The sequence below is a fragment of the Lepidochelys olivacea genome (genome assembly GCF_965140295.1).
Source record: "Lepidochelys olivacea isolate rLepOli2 genome assembly, chromosome: 4".
In the NCBI taxonomy this organism is placed as follows: Eukaryota; Metazoa; Chordata; order Testudines; family Cheloniidae; genus Lepidochelys; species Lepidochelys olivacea.
In genome coordinates, this window is record NC_140414.1 from 18,264,979 (window position 1) to 18,285,783 (window position 20,805).

Here is a 20,805-nt window from a genome sequence, read left to right on the forward strand (position 1 = left end):
AAAAAAAAAAAAAAAAAAGAAAACTAGTTAGAATCTTTACAGTGGGAACAGGGTACTTTCATGCAACTCTTTTATGACCCCAAAATGGCTGAAGGGATTTTGCTTAAATTTTCCCCATTTAAAATAAACCTTAAAAATAATCACACCTGGGCTGAGACCAAACATGGAAAATTTCACCTCAAGAAAGACCTTTAAGACCCTATTGGAACACAGAGTTATAAGGGAAATTGTATTGCAGCGTCAACCACTTGCAGGTGGCCAATTTCCAAACAAATGTAATGTCAATGGTTGTACATAGGTTAATTTCCTCAGTCGGTGGTGATTTTACAAGATATCTCACTCCTGAGGGTAACAAAGGCACAGAGAAGACAGCTGCTGCTGGCATCCCAAAGCCTCGTAGGCCCATATGTTGCTAGCCTGTGTATTGTATTGGTTCCTGCCAGAGTTATTGCTGACTGGTGTGGGAAAGTGTCCTGTTTCAGAGGAAGAAATAAAGCTGCCATCCCTAGAAACCTTCAGAAGATTGCAGAGTACCTCCATGGAAGTTTCATCAAGATCTTTCTGGAGGATTCAAGGGACATCCATCTGTGCATAAACAAACAGGTCCATGTGGCCTCCCCTGCCTAACTCTCTAGAGAGAAATGAAAACCAGATAACAACTCTACCTCTCTTTGTTGTACCTCTTCTAGTATGAATAAATTAATGAGAAGTCAGTAGTTGCGTCCTGCTAAGTTGATGGAAATAAATGTACACACTTAACTTGAGATTCCTTCCTCTGCACTGGGGTCACCCGTGCTTGACTGCAGGGACTGACTGAACTGTGGTGAAGTCTCAAACAGGTCCTGGCTTGAAGCATAGCAGGACCCTGCAGTCGCATGTCCCTCCTTCTCCACCACCTCCTCCTCCTTCTTATTCATACCAGGGACCTGTGGCTCAGGATCCTTGGAGGTATCCCCTGTGGTGTATGGGGTGGTGGGGTCTCCGCTAAGTATGGCAGGCAGCTCTTTTTCAAAACAGCAGCAGGTCTGTGGCTTGGTACCAGTTTGGTTGTTGGCCTCCCTGGCCTTCTGATATACTTGCTGCAGCTGCTGTTCCTTCACTTTCACTCAGCACTGCTGCTGATCCCTGCTGTACCCCTTCTCCTGCATCCCCCATGCAATCTGCTTATTCATGTGGATGTCTGTGGCTGGTCTGTAGCTGTCGTTGCACAGCCTCTTCTCCCCACAGGCCCAGGAGATCCAGTATCTCCTGCCTACTCCAGGCCAGTGTGTCTGGAGCATGTAGCCAGCATGGTCAGCTGGGCAGCTCTGCACTACAGTGAAGAGCTGCTAGAGACGTGCTCGCCAAGCTGGACAACTCAGGAAGAGGCGTTTCAAAAAGGCTCAGAGTTTTAAAGAGGGAGGTGACCCCCTGGGTAGTGGAGTTAACAGTTGTGACCAGAGTGGTCAGAGACAGGCACTGTGGGAGAGCTGCTGGAGGACTGTTCGGGTCAACACAGGTAACACAGTGTCTATGCTCGCAGTGCATGGACTGCAATACATAACCATGGCTCAGTGCTGCTCAGGGGCGTGGTGTTGCTGTGTTGACATAACAGGGCTCTTTCATTGGTGGAGACAAATTGAATTGTAGACATGCATACAACTAGATCAACGCAAGGTGGCTTATGTCAACCTACATTTCTAATGCAGACGAGGCATAAGTGTGCATTTGTTGAGTGAATGAACTTAGAGTCTGCTGGTCAAGCCAGTGGTACTTGTGAGCTGCAAATGCTTATTGCTTCTAGTCTCTTCCCCCCCTTTTATCTTTATTTTATCTTTAAAATTAAAGAATGCAAAAAACTAGAGTTGATCTCACAACCTTAATGCTGCATTAAGTACTCAAAAGACTGGAGATTGCAAAATGTAAAGTTGCTTCAGCCATGTTAACTCAGCCACATTGCACACACAGGATCTGATCCAAAGTTTATTTAAGTCAGTAGCAGGCTTTCCACTGACATCATTAGGCATTGGATCAGACCCATATATCCTTTTCTATTGCTTTCCCCCTTGTTAATGTATGCCATAAAAAAAACTAAGGTTTACATTTTATATGCAAGATGTGCACTGTGGCTGATATTTCATCCTGTCTGTGCCTCACAACGGAGGATGGAATCATCCAAAGATCATAAATATATTTGGAGGTTACTGGTAAAGAAATCACACATTTTTGTTTCCTTTTTAAAGTGTTTCTGACGGACTTAATTGGAGGACATATTTTATAGTTACCTATTACAGGAAAGTGCCTCTTTAAATATGCTTTTTTTGTTAATTATTTACTAATGGGTTAATTAGTGCAAACTACATAGCTTCAAATAGTTCCAGAATATTTCGCTCTTCTTTGAATTCCCATGTCTTCAAAGAAGAAATTAGCAGAAGCAGTTGACTCTTGACAAAATATATCCATGTGGGGTGAAAAATAATATCCACACAGTGAATTTAAGGTACGTCCCTGGAGGTACAAATTCAGGAAACCTATAATCAATTTTTCACTTACTGGAGCTCTATTCTGGTGGGGGCAGGCAGAGGGAAATGTGCTGCAGCAAAGCATCCTTCTTTGCTTTTATTTTTCTTTCAATAAATCAGCCAGTGTTCGGTGTGGCTCCAAAAAGTTTTCGTCTTTGGATTAAAAAAGCGAGCAGCAGGTAGTGGTGACGCAGGTTCTGCACAGTCACTGAACTGAACACACCTTAAACTAACAGAGGGTGAAAGGTGGTAGTGTTTTGAGCTGATTCTGTGTTTTTAGACGAGGCAGCACCTTTTCTATAAAAGCACATTTATACCAACTCCTTAAGAAGTTTAGACTGGAGGGCTGTCTCCAGAAACTGGCCCCCCCCTTCTGCCAAGTCCCATATGTTTGTCTTGGCAGGACTGCAGTGTCTGCTTGGCTGGCGCTGGGATATTAAATTGATGGAACACAGAGCTCTTGATGCTTTTCATTGGGGCTTCTATTTAGTTAGAGGCAGGGTAGAGTTCTGTCAGCCACCTGCAATTGTCCAATGGAGAGAAAAGGGAGAAATAAGAGGAAAAAGTCCTGAAAGCATTTTCAGTTTCTTACATGATGGTCGAGGGAAGCACTTTTTGGGAAGTAGTGACATTTTTGTTAAAAGGTTGGACCCATCTACATTATTGTGACATCTGTTTGCCTGTATTCTGGCTCCACCCAATGTCTGCAGAAGGTGAAATAAATGACTGCAGTGGGTGTAACTAATTAAGTTCAAACAATCCAGTTTTGTAGTTCTGTCTTGTCGTCGTATATTGGGAATGAGGATATGTAAAATGTGCTGTTCCAAAATATACGTCTGTTGTACAAAGTAAAGCTGTATTCAGAACGCTTCTATACAACAAAGTTTTGCAGCTACCTAGTTCCAGCCATCCCTTCAAAGATCTCAAAGCACTTTGCATACTTCAGTATGAGATTACAACCTCCATTATCATCATGCCAGTTTTACAGGAACTCAGGTTGGGGAGTGGAGTAGTTAAGTGGTTTGCAGAGGTGAGAATAGTTACCAGATTTCCCAACTCTCAGGCTTATGCTGTAAAATTCATGCAATATGTATAATCTCCTTCATCTCTATTTCATTTGTAAGGCAGGTGAAGTGGTCTGATAGTATCAACATTTATTACCATATAGGGAAATCAGAATGTTGGGGGTCAGGTTTGGTTCCTCACTTCTCGTTTGGCAGAAAGTGAGTGTGCTGTGCAGGCTTTAGGAGTGCCTTCCTTTGCCATCTGATGACCCTTATGACCAAACCTGTGCTATGGATACTCTCCAGAGAGAACCACGACAAGCCCCCCTCAGCCAAAACAGCAAGAACTTGTAAGGGGGGAGGCAGATAGAGGGACTTGGAAGACCCTCTGGAAAAAAAATCTCTTAAAACCATACACGACAGTTATTGCAAGCTTAAATACCACATCATGCTTTGTCCCAGGAAATGCTGTCACTTGCACACAGCCAGCTACAGTATGCTGCTTCTCTTCTTCCTGGTCTGAAAAGCAAATGGGTCAGAAAACTCAGCAACCAAACCTCAAAATCCTCTGGGGTCTATTTGCCTCCACTGTCTTGGTCAGAGAATCTTGCCTTGGGGATCAGTCATCTCACAAGCAGGGGAAAAAGTTGGCTAACAAATGGTCTGAGTCATAGTACATTCCTCGCAGGGGACAGAGCTTCCTTCTCTGTGTTCCAAGTTCTGATGTCAAGATGGGGGAGCGCTCTTCCACAGATCTGTTTTGCCATCTCTTTGAATGTCAAGCCATGCTGGCCTGTCTCTAATTGCTGATTTCTCAGGCAGCTCACAGATGGTTTTGCAATCTGATGGAACTGTGGTTCCCTGACCCCTCACCTTCAAAGATTCCAACCACCAGCCCTCTTGTCTCGTCTCGTTATGTTCTGATTGCTTTAGCTCATAGACTCCGCTTTCCACGGACAGGTACTGGAGCCACCCCAAGTTCATCAGTGTGATCTCACAGAGGCAGTTAGTTGTTAATCTTTTAGCATAAAGATATTTCATGTAAATTTACCAACAGTCATTCAGTCAAAATGTCAGGGATTTCCGTTAGAGTATGTTCATTAGAGGCAGGTGAAGAGAGAAAAAGAGAGGAAAAGGACCTTCATGTAAAAATTTCAAAGCGTTGAAGTCCCATTTTCAAAAGAGGCTTAAGAACACAAGTTTCATTGAATGTTTCATTGGACTTAGACTCCGTAGTCACTTCAGTGCTGTTGGAAACTTTAACGCAGAAATTTTTCCTTAATAGCCATTGTCTTAACTTGGAGGCTTTCTCCAAATGCTGTCCTCTGGCATGAATCAGAAGATTGCTTTATCCAATTTCTCTCCACCTGTCTCCGGTGAATGAGGGTCTGTAGTATTCCTTGGATACCTGACAAATCCTAAAACTGTAGTTGGAGAGGTCCAAGGACTTTGGTCCTGTGAGGAATTGGGCCCGGGAAGTTAGGGCCCCACATTTAAGCTTCTTGAAGGCTTCTTGGTAGAAGATACCCCCTCTCTTCTGATCCTGCACTTTGACCTCATATATAATGCGCTCTATTTATGTAACTTTCCTGACTGATTCTAGTCCCTTTTGTATTATTCCTTTGTGAATCCGTTTTTAGCACATCAATTACAAAAAAGAATAATCTCTTCCATTTTAAGGTTAGTTTTTGGGGACTGAGCACCCTTCTTTTTTATTTGAATTTTAGAGTTTCATTAGCTGCTGCTCATTTCATATTTCAGTTTTTCATAATAAAAGCACCGTGTCTGGTGCCCCAAAATTACCTCTTTGGATTACAGGGTGTCTCATTTTCAGTGCATCCAGGAGAGGACCTAACAACTTTGCTCTGCAGATCTGTTTATGAGAAACCCTATACGTTAAATAGAGGCTCTCTTGAGGGATGTGGGGGCATACTATACATTTACCTTGAAACCGAATCCTCTGCATTCACATCCACCAGCACAGAGTCAGTATAAAGGTAGTGTACATATTAGATGATAGGGACATCTTAAAAATGTGCTCCATTCCGTGGAAGTAACAAGAGACGTCCGGGACCGTGCCTTTCCATTTATTGTATATTCCATCACACAATCTGTGCTCTTATAGAGGCATCTGGGTGCAACCAAATGGTGGTAATGTCCCAGTGAGTTTGTAGTCTAAGAGTGTGAGCCGGTATTGTATAGAGCAACACAAAGATAACAAGCATGAAGTATTGTGTAGTCTATACACACACTTTTTTTAGGAGAGTGTCTGGGTTTGGCATTCCAGGCATATAAGGCAATATGCAACAGGTCCAAAGTCTGGCATGGGAAGGAGACTATTCTTTTTGACAAATCCTCTGGAGCACAGGAAGCAGGAGGGCTGGTAGGCAGTGATGAGAGCAGAAATACAGGCTTGGGTGTAATACCTTGATGGCAAGGAATTATTTTTGTTGTTTTATAGAGAAAAGCAATGAAGGGATTTAGGAAAAAGAAGAGACCGTGTATGACCGAGAGGTAGCACTATCTTGGCTGCAGAGCTGACCTTAGCCCTTATGTCTTTGCAGCTGACCCCAAGGCATGCCATATGTGTTGGGGACTTGGCATGACATAATGTAATAATGTTGTATTTCTGGTTTGTATATAAACATTCCTTTTATTTCTGAGCCAGCTTTGGAGAATGGTAACTGAAGGCTATTAGTTGTTAACATCTCAGTTCCATAGAACTTGATACTGAGGATTGTTTTAAATTTCAAAGTATGCTTCTATACAGTAATATAGGAACAGGGTCAGTTTTAAGAACACAATTGACATGCAGCTTCCTTGGGCTTTACCACTGGTTTTGGAACAGGTTCATTAAAACCCACAAGAGTGCAGATGACTCCAAGATTCCGGGAAAATGTTAAGTTGGTTTTTCAAAAAACAAAACAGTTGAAGACTGGCATTGTTAGGGATCCAAATAGCTGTTATCTGGATTACTTTTGCTTGTAGTGGTATTTTTACTGTAGGTGCATATTTAGTAGGGCTGTCAAGTGATTAAAAAATTAATTGCAATATTAAAAAAATTAATCACCATTAATTGCACTGTTAATATAATACTATTTAAATATTTTTGGATGTTTTCTATATTTTCAAATATATTGATTACAACACAGAATATAAAGTATATGATGCTCACTTTATATTTATTTTTGATTAAAAGTATTTGCACTGTAAAAATACCAAAAGAAATAGTATTTTTCAATTCACCTAATACAAGTACTGTAGTGCAATCTCTCTATCATGAAAGTTGAACTTACAAGTGTAGAATTATGTACCAAAAAAAATCTGCATTCAAAAACAAAACAATGTAAAATTTTAGAGCCTGCAAGTCCAGTCAGTCCTATTTCTTGTTCAGCCAATTGCTCAAGTCGACAAGTTTGTTTATGTTTGCAGGAGATAATGCTGCCTGCTTCTTGTTTACAGTGTCACCTAAAAGTGAGAACAGGCATTCTCATGGCACTGTTATAGCCGGCATCGCAAGATATTTACGTACCAGATGCGCTAAAGATTCATATGTCCCTTCATGCTTTAACCACCATTCCAGGGGACATGCATCCATGTTGATGATGTGTTCTGCTCGATAACAATCCAAAGTATGGCAGACCAACACATGTTCATTTTCATTATCTGAGTCAGATGCTACCAGCAGAAGGTTGATTTTCTTTATTGGTGGTTCGGGTTCTGTAGTTTCTGCATCGTAGTGTTGCTCTTTTAAGACTTCTGAAAGCGTGCTTCACACCTCATCCCTCTCAGATTTTGGAAGGCGCTTCAGATTCTTAAACCTTGGGTCGACTGCTGTAGCTATCGTTAGAAATTTCACATTGGTACCTTGAGTTTTGTGAAATCTGCAATGAAAGTGTTCTTAAAATGAACAGCATGTGCTGGGTCATCATCCGAGACTACTATAACATGAAATAGATGGCAGAATGTGGGTAAAACAGAGCAGGGGACAGACAATTCTCCCCCAAAGGAGTTCAGTGACAAATTTAATTAATGCATTTTTTTGGTAATGAGTGTCATCAGCATGGGAGCATGTCTTCTGGAATGGTGGCTGAAGCACGAAGGGGCTTACAAATGTTTAGCATATCTGGCATGTAAATACCTTGCAATGCCAGCTACAGAAGTGCCATGCAAATGCCTGTTCTCACTTTATGGTGACATTGTAAATAAAAAGAGGGCAGCGTTATCTCCTGTATGTGTAAGCAAGCTTGTTTGTCTTAGTGATTGGCTGAACAAGAAGTAGGACTGAGTGGACTTGTAGGCTCTGAAATTTTACATTGTTTTGTTTTTGAGTGCAGTTGTGGAAGAAAAAAAACCCTGCATTTGTAAGTTGCACTTTCACGACAAAGAGATTTCACTACAGTACTTGTATTAAATAGCATTTTTTAATTAACCTATTTTGTTTATAATTTTTATAGTGCAAATATTTGCCATAAAAATAATATAAACTTTGATTTCAATTACAACACAGAATACAATAACTATGAATATGTAGGGAAAAAATTCCAAAATATGTAATAAATTTCCATTGGTATTCTGTTTAACAAGTGTGATTAAAACTGATTAATCATGTTTTAATTTTTTTGAGTTAATCACGTGAGTTACCTGCAATTAATCGACAGCCCTAATATTTAGCTGTCTTCACCGAAGATAATTTTTAACATCATGCACCCATTTCAGAGGAGAAAAGAGTTTCAGAAAATAGTTTCTTATTACATGATGCATTAAATACAATTCTGGAGCACTCCAGTTGTCTGGACAGTATGCTGTCAGTGACATAAAATTGATGTGCATAGGAAATGTCAGTGCAGAATTCAGTGGCACATCAGCACCATGCATAGCTCTGGTGCTCAGATTTGATCCTTCCTATAGCCTTTTTTAGTGTAGTGTATGCTAAGGCAACAGACTCTGCATTCATGGAATAGAGTTCAAGCAGTGGTGAGATGCAGTTTAATTCACAAACAACATGTTATAGAAAAGTATCTTGTCCATTTAAAGCCAAATAGAGAGACAAAAGGCTTTTCTCATCCATAGTGAACAAAAAAGAAACAGACAACCCCCCAAAACAACACTGCCCTCAGCTGAACTGATGTTAAAAATAAAGCAGGATTTTCATCAACTACTTATCAGACACGGCTTACTTCAACCTTCATGGGTGATGAGACAGCAAAAAAACACTTCTGATTCTCCTCTAGCCTCCATCTCTCTGTCTTGTGTCCCAGTTCTTTGCGGTTTATATCTTGCACCTCTTAAGAATTAGCTGCCTTTCCTCAGTACTGCTCAGTAGCTCTCCTACAAACAACATCTATTGACGTAACCATCCTGGGCAACAGGGTTGGTTGGCTCTTCATGGAGGAAGAGGAGGATTAATGCTCTCTTAGGAAAAGCCTGTGTGAGACCCAGTCACATAGTGCAGCTCTGACTTCGAGGAGCTCTTACTCACGTGAGCCCTCCTCTTGCCTTTGGTAGCACTGCTCACTGTTTCATTAGAAATAGGTGATGTGGCACGCAGGCAGACTTGAAGTAAATAGATCTTTAGTGAGCCTGCACAGAGGCCATTGTTACATGCCGAGAGGCCTGTTTTTGTCCATTAGCAGACTGAGCACCAGTTTGCAATGCTGAGCTCCTGGTATCACACCAAACTTGGTCTCTCCTGAATCTTGACTTTCGCCAGTCTTACTCCGCATACTACTCACCTGTGTGATTAATGATTGAACATTTGGACACCGTGATTCTTCTCTGGATTTAGCTTATTACACGTAGAGTGATGAGGCTGGAAGGGCCAACTCACTGATCCAAACATATGCTCACCATTAAACATTCAACCCTTACAAACAGTTTCTACACTGTAAGCTGAAATAAACAACTTTTATCTCATGGACACATTATGGACACTTCAAACCAGCCTCCCTCCACTTCTGCTTTTTCCTGTTCTAAGACTAGGGAAAACCGGGTATCATAGATACCGTTGGCAAATCTTGGCTTTGTAATGGCAGCCACAATAACTGTGGTAGCTAGCTATGTGAGCTGTTCCGCTCTCTGGCTGTCCTTACTGTCAGAGGCTGGAGTGTGGGCTTTTCTAAAAGTTCAAAGAATTATGCTCCCACCTGTCTTTGTAATCAAGGGAAGTTGAACATCAGACTTCCGCAAATGCTTTTGATAGTTCCACCCAGAAAGTTCCGCTAATATTCAAGTTAAGTATATCAGTATTTAATCTTCAGTCCATATCTCCTTGTTTTACTGCTCCAAGTCAGTAATTGTCCTTTCCTCTCTTACATTACTATCCTTTGCATATTTGTATAGAATTATGTTCCCCCTTAAATGCTGTTGATTTTTGCTAAATAAATGTAATTGCTTAGTGTAACTTTCCTTGTTAGGTTCTTTTCTCTAGTCTTTGTATCATTTTGGATTTTCTTCTTGTTTTTTTTTTATTCTCTCAATGTCGTCTTGAGGTTAAAATGTGCATAATATTGCGGGTTTGACTTTACCAGCAATATTATGTAGTAGTACATTTGCTCCTAGCCTGAGAGCGATCCCTCTGCATGCCATACGTACCAGAGCAAAACTGACCACCTTCCTAGTGGCCTTTTACTTTGCACTCAGGACCTGGTTCTGCTCCCATTTCAGTCAATTGGGAGTTTTGCTTTCAGTTTTTATTTCGTCATTACCTCTGGATTATAGAAACGTAGAAATACAGATCTGGAAGGGACCTCAAGAGGTCATCTAAACCAGTTCCGTGCGCTGTGGCAGGACCAAGTAAACCTAGACCATCCCTGATAGGTGTTTGTTCAGTCTGTTCTTAAAAACCTCTAAGGATGGGGATTCCACAGCCCCACCCCGTGTAAGCCTATTCCAGATCTTAACTACCCTTGGAGTTAGGTTAGATATTACAAAAACTTTCTAAATCTCCTTCTAAATCTGAAAATTAAGCCCATTTCTTCTTGTTCTACTTTCAGTGGACATGGAGAAACATTGATCACTGTCCTCTTTATAACAGCCCTTAACATACATGAAGGCTGTTATGAAGACCCCCTCAAGCTTCTTGACTCAAGACTACACATGCCCAGTTGAGTTTGGGTTGAGGTGTGATGGAAGAGCGACATGTGGAGGTGTTGGTGCATAGATCTATTTTGCATTATCTACCTAGTTTGTATGACACCCGTCGCTGTACTATCTGAGTGCCTCACAATCATTAATGACAGGTTTCAGAGCGGTAGCCATGTTAGTCTGTATCAGCAAAAACAATGAGAAGTCCTTGTGGCATCTTAGAGACTAACAAATTTATTTGGGCCTAAGTTTATGAGGCATTCCTCATTGTTTTTACAATCATTAATGAGTTTTGTACTTGTGGCAGCCCTTGAGGTAGGGTATGGTTGTTTCCATTTTATAGCTTGGGAACTGAGGCACACAAGAGTAACTGGTTTGGACATGGTTGTATGGTAAGCATGTAGGAAAGCCAAGAATTGAACCCAGACCTCCAGTCTCGGTCCAATATGAAACCGCACAGGTAATGGACTGATATTTATTTCCAGGCCTTACTCTCACAAAGTTGGTAAGGGTTATAAAGCTTCCTCGTTTTGCGGTAATAGTTTTGTTGTGGTTTTGTTTGTCTATTTTAGATACTACAGAAAATAGTAATAATAAGCAGTAAACTTACTAGAACCACAATCTTTAAACTAAACATTTGCATTAATTTGGCGGAATCATTGTATACATTAAGATGTTGTTTAATTTACAAGCAAAGCAGTAAAATTAACAACGGTCCAGGGCTTCAGACTATACTTTCCTGTATTTCCTCATTAATATGTTTTTGTGGAGAACTTTTTCCACTACATACTACTTCATTGAAACTCCACTGCACTCTTTTTTTTCTTCAAATGAGCCTTTTACAAAAGGTGTTGTAAGCACCTGCTTGCTTTTCTCCACTGGCTAGGGGTTTGTGAAATGTTCTATGCTGGAATGCAGAGTTTTCAGTGGCGATCAGCTGAAAATGTAATGGCTGTATAAGGGTGGACCATGTAAACCCGACTTCCTCCCTCTCCATGTGCTTGGAAAATTGCAAGCTCTTTTTATTGATCCTTTTTTGGAAAAGGTTCCTCAGGAACAAAAGCTGGATTCTCTATTTGCACTGACAGTAGACTGGAAAAATGTAGCTAAAACACCAAGGTTGATGGTCTATATATGATTTCCACTAGAAGAGAGATTTTGTATATTTACAAATTCACCTTATGGTATTCTTTAGTTGTAAATACCATTTACACCCAACACCCTATAGTTAACTGGAAACCTTAGTACAGTAGTTGAGCTTCATATATAGCACGTTAGTCTATGTAAAACTGGCTGAACCATAAGATCTGGATTAGAGAGAAGTGCAACAATTCAGAAAAATGTAGATATTTCTGAAGATGTGTGGGGATGATCAGTTCCCATCCAAGTAAAATTCCTATTGTAAAAGAATCAAGAGAAGAGAGAGTGAGAGAGAGAGTACTGAGTAAACAGGTTCTGCAAATTATTTATGTAGCTGTGAATTCTCTGTTCTTATCCATGGACATTCTGCTTCAGCAGCCCTAATTTCCTCTTTGTTGTGTGGGGTTTTAAGTGTCACTTGCTAAAGCATCTCAAACCATTAATATTTAAGAATCGTTGGGTACCAAAACAAAATTCCCCTCTTCTTCACTCATACTCTACATCTGTTAAACTCCCTTTATTTCTATGGCGCATGGACAATAAAACGCTTGAAATGGCCCAGTTTTATGGGTGTTAAAAATTCCAGGCACCCAACCTTAATGCTTTGCAGGTAATTTAGCTCCACCAGATATTGTGGACTATCTCCTCAGCTGTGCCAGAGATCTGTTCATGGCATGTGAAGATGGAGGGAAGGTCTGAGCTGTTTTGAAAATCTAACCAGAGGTGTCATGGTAGCAGCTGCTGGATGCTGAGCAGCTTTGAAACTCTGGCCTCTTATTTAGGTCCCTTAGGAGATGTTACTCTTTTTTGAAAATCTGGCTAATTGTAGATGGTAAACACTTGGAAATCTAGCTCTGAGCCAAAAAAAAATCGGGTCTATTTCTTTCACAAGTGTGGCACCGCTGATTTCAGTGAAATTACAGCAGTGTCAGTGAGAGAAGATTGTCTCTCTTTACCGTAACTTAACATCTATTTTAATGTAATAGCATTACTGAATATCACTTAGTTTCATCATTCAAGATTAAGGGCTTGATTCTATTCTCATTTACACCAGCATAGATCAGGGTTAACTCTACTGAAGTCCAGTGGAGTTTCCACTAGTATAAAGCTGGTCAAAGTCAGAGGAGAATCAGGCCCCAGATCTATATGAATAAGCATAGGTCAGTATGAGACCTGAAGAAAATAATCAGGTTCACATGTAATTTGTCTAGGCCATGCAAGTGACAGTTGCTGCTTAAAATCCCATCAGCTCCTGTTTTCATCAGCCAGCATATCAGGGAAAGGGAAACATGGGGACCACGTCCTACTTCAAGCAGTTCTGGCATGGAGGGGAGTCTGTTTTTTGTGGAGTTCTGTAACTACCGCTTGAATGGTTGGGAATCCATTCTGTCTGTGAGGCTGGCTGATCACGGCATGCCTTAGTTCAGGGGTTCTCAGACATTTGTACTGGTGACTCCTTTCACACAGCAAGCCTCTGAGTGCACCTCCCCCCCCATACATTAAAAACACTTCTTTATATACAATATTTAACGCCATTATAAATGTTGAAGGCAAAGCGGGGTTTGAGGTGGAGCCTGACAGCTCACGACCCCCTATGTAATAACCTCGCGACCCCCTGGGGGGTCCCGACCCCCAGTTTGAGAACCCCTGCCTTAGTTAGAAAAGGGAGTATGAAGAGGGGAGAAGATCAGGAATTAGTGCAGACCGTAAACTGTACAGTACATCAGAATAACAGAACTCTTAGCCCTCCTCTTTTGCATTGCAGTTTCGAAGGTTGAAATTCCTCATGGGAACTTTGCCAATATTTTAATAATTTAATTTTCCTTAATAGACAAAAGTGGATCTTTTGGATTTTTGATTCTTTGGCTGTACTATAATGCAGTTTATCTGCACATACAGGTTGTAGGATACTGGTAGTCTTTGGGGGATATATCTTAATGGGGTAGGTGGAGAATGACATGTGAGTAACAGGTATACAAATGGATCAGCCCCACTTTTCTGTATGCAATATTTTCCCATTTGTACCAACATGGTGAGACTCAGGGCAGTGCAGGGCCAGATGCAAAGCACACAAGTGTCCCAAAGGCATAAGCAAAAAATCAGTTTCAAGCTACAATAGAGGCAGAAAGATCAGACTAGAAAGGTAAATCAATAGGGAAATGCAGAAGATAGACGTAGGTGCTTGATAGCATAGAATATATAAAAAGAAACCACACATCAGAGCTTGTTGTGATCAGTGCTTAGGACACTACTCTACAGTATCCATCTGAATTTTTTCCTGGGATGGATGGATGGCTAATGTGTAAGCGTACACCCATGTTGCCTAAAACGTGCTTTTTTTTGGCTTTGCCATGTGCCCTTTGGCTTTGCACTGCTCCTTGCACTGAACTTCTATGCCTTTTGCCCCACAGTGGAATCTCAACCAGATGTGTTAGTGCAAATGGTCTTTGTATGCTTGGGACCCCCCCCCCCCCCAACTAGCTTGTTACCTTACCACAGAATAGAGCCTAATGTGTTTTCCCAGGTCTGCATTTTGGTTTTGTATATGGTGACCAGATAACCCATTGGTCGTCGACTGCCCTGATTTCGTGAGGGGTGACTTGGGTGACCACACTGAAGCACCCCCCTTTTTAATCCTGGTTTCCATATAATCTGCTCATCTCCAACCCAGCAGCAGCATCTCATCTTTGCTTGAAGCAATCCCATGACCTCCTCCCAAGTTCCTCCATAGTGGCTAGGCAGCAAGATGACATTAGGATATGTACTCTTTGATACCATGTCTCTCAATCCCTGTTTCTTGTAATACAGCCTGAAATTTGTAGAGACACAGAGAATTTCCCTGAGAGAATTTGGTAAATGAATTAATATTTTTTAATTCCCATTACAAAAACAGTAAATCCTGGATTCTGCCACCCCAGAGCTGGACTCTCTAGTCCTGCCTGGCTCCCTGCTTTCCTGAGGGAAGGTTGGCTTGAGTGACCCCACCTGGACTGGGCCGTGAGGGTGAAACTGTGTTCTGCCCGCAGAAAAGGCTGAGTTCTGCAGTAAGAGACTCTGTATTGGGGAGGAAGCAGGGGGCAGACATTTCCTTAGGCCTTTGACTTTTTCGGCCCCAGCTTCTGCAGTGCCTTGGAGTAAAATCCCCTAAAAGGCAAATGCAGTAACATGACTGGGAATGAGGCAGACAGATTGTTCAGATGAACTGTTGGAAGCTGGAGGGAAAATACTATAATTTCTCTCAGAAAAGGCTCTGCCACAGAGAGGTCTGATTGAGCCTGACTCCTATTGTGGAGCCCCATCAGAGCTGTTGGGAACTTCAGAGGTGGGACATTTGCCGTGCTGCCATTGATGACCGGGCTGCTTTTGTCCCCAAAGCTGCGAGTGATCCAAAGTACCATTTGTGACGAAGTGGGACTGTTTGTAATGTTTCCTCTGAATAGTGTGGGGGTGCCTCAGTTTCCCCTAGGCAGTTCTTAAGTATCTAGGTGGTGGGGTAAGGGTGTATAATCACTGCAGAGCCCTAGAGGGCATGTGTGTGCAGGAGTCTGGACGCAGAGAATGGCCGACACCCTGTTTCCTGGCAACTGATGGCCTGGGCCCTTCCCCCCTGTAAGGTGAGAGCTAAAGGGTTGGAGAACAAAGGAATCAGGTGACCTCCTGGCCCGGGGAAAGGAACAAAGCCCAGAGGAGGAGGGGCTGGAGGGAGTTTCAGTTTTGGGGCTGGCTGGGACATGGAGTGAAGGGCAGACGTGGTTGTCTGGCTCACTGCCCCCCAAAATGGACCCAGCTGAGGGGTCCCGTTCTCTGCACCTACAAGCTCGGTTTTAGACCATGTTCCTGTCATCTAATAAACCTCTGTTTTACTGGCTGGCTGAGAGTCACGTCTGACTGCGAAGTTGGGGTGCAGGACCCTCTGGCTTCCCCAGGAGCCCCGCCTGAGCGGACTCGCTGTGGGAAGTGCACGGAGGGGCAGAGGATGCTGAATGCTCCGAGGTCAGACTCAGGAAGGTGGAAGCTGTGTGAGTTTTGTTTCCTGAAGACAGGCTCCTCACAGGAAGGCTACTGCCCCAGAGTCCTGACTGGCTTCATGGGGAGCAGTTCCAGAGCATCGCCATCGTGACACCATTATAATGGATCGGTGGGCCTTAGCACGGTGCAGAACTCTTGGGCACAGATACAAGCCCTTTTGTGTGCGGGCACCAGGTGTGTTACAACAAGCAGGGCAGAGGCTTGCAGTCCCAGAATTCTCTAGTGTCGAGGTGGCTGAAGGGCTTTGGCATGGGAGGGGTCTGCCTCCACTTTTAAAAAAATGAATTTAAAACACTTGAAAATGCTGGAGAATGAAGCCCATTGTTCATCCACGGAATAAGTGCGTAGCAGCAGTATATAAGCTTCTCCAATGGGCTCCATCAATGTACCTCAAACCTTCTCTGGAATGATCACCCTTCCCGGGCGAGTGGCTGGCTATTCAGTTCTTAGCCTCTCTGACGAGGTCGCCAGCGAGGGTGCTGGTTACAAAGATGTTTTTTGATGTGAAACTGGATTGAGCCTCTGACCTCATTTCTCGTAGGTAATTAGATGGTAATGGCTTTTGGCTACTACTGACCCAGGATGGATGTGAAACTGATTCAGGGCTGAAAGGCTCTGTATCCCATTACTAATACTGTGACACAATCACAGTCTGACACAGTATCAAGTTATAAAAACAGGATACTGAACCTGTTAAGCGAGGAATGCATACAAGTCTTACCAGGTTCTGTGTTTATTGCCACCCATTCCAGTTGTTCTGTGACTTTGTAATTCAATATTAACTGTTAGATCAGGAACACATCCATAGGATGCCATTAAATGCCAGGAAATGTTGTTGTTAAAAAGGTAACATTCTCATTGATTGCATGACTAACTCTAAATCAAGGACACTGCATTAACTATTTGTGTGCAATCCAGATGTATGTCTAGGCAAGAACACTGTTATGCATCTTTTATGGAAAATCTGGTGTGTGCTGCAGTTTGCACCTGATGATGATGCAGTCAGAGTAGAATATGCTTTCTAAATTGAGCAGCTGTTCTGCTTTGCCAGGTATGTTTGCATGGCAAGTCATCCTGAACCGATGCCATTTTTGTTTCTGTGTTTATACTGTTTCAATTTGCATTTCATAATATCAACTCAGATTAATTTTGCATGCTTACATGAAATTGGACACTTGCTTTGGGTACTCTTCGCTTTAGAGTAATAGTTTTTTGTTTTTGTTTTTTTTAAATGAACATTTTCCCCCCCCCCCCTTTAAATAGCAGAGTTACTGGGGTGGCAGAAGGTTAAGTAAAGAGGCGTGTTATTAGGTACAGTAACTGAGTTGGGGTTTTTTGTGATAGGTCTGTCTTAAAAACATGGTTTATATTCAGTGCATATTAAAAAAAAAGTTGAAATTTCACTTAATTCTTGCAACTTATTCTGGTATTCCTTGTACAAAAAGGCACCCACATTATGAATAATATAATTATGGGCTCCTTTCTTTTTTGTAGACTTAACACAGGAAAGAAGAAAGCACATATTAAAGCTGGGAAGGGAAGCCAGAGTTACTTTCTGGACTTCACACTGCCTTTGGACACAGCTACTTTCAAACTGTAGGCAAACAGCTTTGTAAAAAGTGGGTTATTTAAACAAAATCTGTGTGCCAGAATAAGGTTTTACACCAGTAACATAGCAACTGTAGGCACAAACTCACTTTTTGGCCAGACAAATGGCAAGAAAATAAACCATTAACATGCGAAGGGACTTGTTCATTCCCAATCTAATAATGCTGGTTATCCACATGAAAGGGAAAAAACTGTGTGATGTTACTTGACTTACTCCAACCTAAAAATCACAATGATTACTGCCACTCATAATAAAAATAAAGGAAAAATGAAACAGTAGTATTTATAGTTACTTAAATTCCATAATATTTAAGAAATGGTGTTAACCATAAAAATGAATAAATGATGGTAACAGATGATTTTATGATTTAAGTGAATTCAGTCAAACCGTTTCAAAACCCTCCTGAAAAAATGATGTAGGCAAAATCTGTGGTTTGGCTCCTGACCCTTAGGCACTGAAGTAAATATTCTTCATGCAGTAAAGCATTTTGAAAACTAAAGCTATCTTTAAGAAGTAATAAAATCACAATGACTTTGTTGCTCAGTATGAATGCTATTGGAAATCATAGATATTTCAGGTAAGTTTTATTGATGATTGTAATTGATATCCCCTTTCATTTCCTTTAGACATTTCTCTCTAATAATTTATAACGTAGGGTCCAATCCTGATACTACTGCACACAAGGGTTGCCAGTTTTGATTGGATGTATTCCTGGAGGTTTCATCACATGACCTCTTTAATTAAAGATTAATCTTTAATTCCTGGAGACTCCAAGACAATCCTGGAGGGTTGGTGACCTTAGACAGTACTTATTGCTGTTTAAAGGCAAACCCACTGATGTCAAGGTATAGCAGTGATAACCAAGTAGCAGATCCAGCATGCTATACATTCTTATGGATATAAGAATGCTACTTTTCAGTACACCTCCCATTTTTCAAATTCTAAGGAAAAAAGCTGTGGTGGGTGATAAAGTGTTCATGACACTTTGAGGGAATTTTTTTGATGACTTCTCAAATTTGTAACTTTTTCATTTTAAACCTTCACAGTTCATTTACATCTGACATATTGAGACTGAGTTGAAATAATTTTTTCTATTTTGTACAGAAAACACATAGTGTAGTTATGATTCAGAATTGAAATGCAAAGCTTTGGTGTGTGTTGGAACTCAGTGATTTTGCAGACCTGCATGGGGACAGATGTGGAGGGGCTGCCTTTGAGCCTTCCCAATACTGTGCCGCCCCAGCGGCTGAAGAGACACCTGATGTAACTCCCTGAGGCTTGTCTAACTTAAAGCTTCCTGGGATCCAGAATCTTCAATGCATGTACCAGCCCTGATGCACTTCTCACACCAGGCCTTGTAAGCAGATCCCTGGTGGGACCTAGGGCTTTTGTAGCCTCTTGATGCTGCTCTGGCCCTTTTGCCCAGCTTGGACCAGGGGTTAGGCGCTCAGCCCAGATTATGAGTTCAGCTTCCAGCAGCTCCCATTCGATGCACCAGGATCTTTTGAGTATCTGGACCCAGTTGTGGGTGTTGAGCACTTTCGAAAGTCTGGCACTAAATCTCATCTTATTCCACACAGTATATGTACAGTGTGGTTACAGGCAGGGCCATAACTTTGAAATTCATGGCTTACATGCATTTAAATCGTCTGCTAGAATGTTACATTGAAAAGCTCTTTTGCCCTGAATTTATTTGGTTTCTGAAAAGAGAGGAGAAGAAGGATAATGCATTGAAATAAATGCATGTTAGTCAGCGTGAGAGTTTGAAATGTCTTACTGGTGAAAGGCTTTGTCACACTATATTTCTTTTTCTAGGGGGGACCCGTACTCAGGTGTTAGCCTCAGACAACGCTTATTTCTACCATTTTAGGAATGCCACCATGCCTTTCCTCTTGCACTCTGATGTGACACTTAGCGATGTATAGCTTTGTGACTTTATGGTTGGATCACAGCAATGTTACACGTTTATATACTGGGTTGCGCTTCATCCTAATCTGATATCTGGAGTTGATGAAGAAGGCTGCACCATGTTGACTGATTGGGAAATAATATAAGAGATTCTGCTCAGCTGCTTGTTTGCTTCTGTACTTATCTGTACATTTCTGTGCAAGCCTAGCATTTGGGGCTTTACTTGTAGAGGGGAGCTCTCAGAAATGCAGCTAGGGGTTTGCCTGTCACGCACATACCAGCCCCAGCAGCTCCGAGGGATGCTCGACAAGCTGTGCAAAAAAGATTGTACTTGGGGCTGTATTCCCTGTATTCTTTTCCTAACTCTCTCATCCTGCCACCTGAACCCTGACTAGTCTGGAGCCTATCCCCCACAGCAAATGCAGCCCACATGGAGAGGCCTGGGCTGAGTTCAGTTGGGAGGGGAGATGGTGCTGCTGACGTGGCTGTCTTGCACTCTACCCCTCACTCCCCAAGGAAGCACTATGATCCAGGGGCAGAGAACCCCCTCTGCACTTGGAAGGAGAGGTGCACGGCCTGCCCAATATTCCCACATTTGGATGTCTCTGTGTAACTCAGATACTTGGATGCAAAGTGACTAAATCATACCATAGGGGAGAGAATATTGAGCAACATTACAGAAAGAGTGGTTGCATAATGATTGTTTCTAGTCCCTTTCTTGCCTGGTACATACGTTTGTATATAGGTGTTCATATTATGCCTTTAAAAGTAGGTGGCAGATTGCTCAAAATAGAATATCCCTTTGTTTTTTTCACTGGTATCTCCAAATAGTCTGCACATGGCCAGTCACTCTGCCACACAGAATGCAGGCTGCTGTGCTCTGAGTTAAAGGAAGTATGAAAGCTTTTTCTTTTTTTTCCCCCTAAGAGGATTTTTTTTAAGACGGTCTTCCCCTTGATTACACTGCTTAATTCTCTCTCCATTGCTTGCTGTGATTTACATTCAAGTTATCGGAAGATGACATTTTGCCACATGATCATAAACCTGAGTCTCCTTTCACTCCTACCTGCCTGTTTTATGCTGATGTAACTTATTCCAGTGAGTTTAGTCCCAGTTAATACCAGTGTCAGTGAAAGTAGAGTTAACCTGTACATCTGTAAAGTCCAGTTCACAGCCCTCCCAAGAGAAAGGTGCAGAGAGAGGGGTTTGAATGACCTGTTAATCCACAGGGATCAATAATTAGAGGGTTGAATGGCATGCAGTTGTTTAGGGGGAGTGCCCAGGTGACTGTAGACCAGTAAAATTAAGGCCCAGTTCTGTAAGGTGTTGAGCAGTTCCTGTGGGACGCTGAGCACAGACAAATGGAAGACACCCGGCACTGCATTCCTCAAGTCATAAATATCTGTATTAATAGCTAATTAAAATATCAGTTTTACTCATTACATACAAATGCTAGAATTCCTATAAAACTTGTGCCTGAGGCATGTATTTTGTTGGGAGTGTGTGTGTGTGTTTTACATATGTATGA

General features: G+C 41.9%; 1 protein-coding gene across 1 annotated transcript in view; it reads left to right on the forward strand.

The window, feature by feature from the left end:
- ADAMTS3 (ADAM metallopeptidase with thrombospondin type 1 motif 3) overlaps positions 1 to 20,805 on the forward strand; it is a 187,216-nt gene that overhangs the window by 46,572 nt on the left and 119,839 nt on the right.